This window comes from Psammomys obesus, unplaced genomic scaffold (genome assembly GCF_907164565.1).
Source record: "Psammomys obesus unplaced genomic scaffold, mPsaObe1.curated_primary_1811, whole genome shotgun sequence".
NCBI classification, from domain to species: Eukaryota; Metazoa; Chordata; class Mammalia; order Rodentia; family Muridae; genus Psammomys; species Psammomys obesus.
Window position 1 is genome coordinate 23,454,097 of NW_026592510.1, and position 1,489 is coordinate 23,455,585.

Sequence of the window (1,489 nt, forward strand, 5' to 3'; positions counted from 1 at the left end):
TGCTGCCCGCAGGTAGATGGGCATTCCCACCTTGGTTAATTGATCCTCCTAGGTCCTCACAGGCATGGTGGTAAGCTTGTCTCTTGGGTGAATCTGGATCCTGTCAAGCTAACAATCAATGTTAACTATTACAACTAATTACTAATGTGAACTGCACCCAGTCACTCATTTCAGTTCTGCTATGATACCCTGCTGTGTTATCATGGCAGACACAAGAAGACCGAATGAAAAACCAGGATGGACACAAAGTAAGGGTTTATTTCTTTCTGTTTCCTGTTTGTCTTTGACACAGTCAGTTAAATATTTCTTAATGCCCCCGCCCCTCTTGCCTATTTAAGCTTCCTACACCCGGGAATTCCTAGTTTAGGCACTGCTAAGGAGTTTTCTGATTGTCTCCTCAAACATAAAAAGAGCATATGAGACCCTGAAAAAGCTTTTCCAGAAAAGATTTATCATTCATTACCAATCTAAAATTACTCGTAATTCCATCTTTACTTTGTTAGAACGGATCGATTCTTTGTGAAGCTTCAAAGTGTCTTCCCTGAAAAGGTCAATATGTATTTCTCTTTAAAATGTTTAACTTAATACTTTCGGGGACCTGGTCTGGATATGTGGCCTGAATTTCTCCATTGTCTTGCCTCAAGCCTCTCAGATGAGGAAGCCACAAGTGTAACATACCACGTCCGGCGGTAATGTTCAATCCGGGCTTCAGTCTCCTTTCGTCAGAGCTGCACTTCCTATTACTGCGCTCTTTAGCCAGTAAGACCAAAATGAGCGACTCTAGCTTGTACTTGTTCTGCTGTCTCATAGTTTTACTCACATGGACCCTGCAAGATGAATCAGTTTAGTTTGTGTCTTTTAACTCTTAACAATAGAGAAATGGACCACAGAGAACTTCTCTGCTCTCTACACAGATGACACCGGCTCTCAGTGGTCACAAGTGTCTTTGATCTGCACTTAAGGTTTTGGACCAGCAGAGGGCATGGAAGCTCTAGGGCGCTGATGCGAGTGGCCAGGGGGCGTGGCTTCTGTATCCTTGATGGACAGTTAGAGAAGGATGCTGGCGAGGATGAGGTAATAGCAGGCTGAACGAGGAGGGCGTGGAGCTGTTCGTGCACGTGTGTGTGAGAGTGTGTGCGAGGGTGCCCGAGCGTGCACGAGCCAGAGGGAGAGGCGAGCATCCGAGTTAGCGCCGCGGACACGGCCGGTGCTAAGGAGAAAACAGACAGACAGACAGAAAGTTCCAGAGTCGGCAAAGTTGGGGCCCGGCCGTGGCCGCTGGGACCGAGATGGCGCTCGTGCTCTCGGCACCCGGGGACTAGGGAAGAGTCCGCGGGCGCGAGCTCGCCCTGGCGCGCTGCCGGGGAGGGGCGAGTCCCGAAAGCTGCCGAGCGGAGCCGCAGGGAGGGGGAGCTGTGCCGCCGCGGCCGCCGCGCTCCGTGCAGAGAGAGAGAGAGAGAGACAGAGAGAGAGAGAGAGAGAGAGAGAG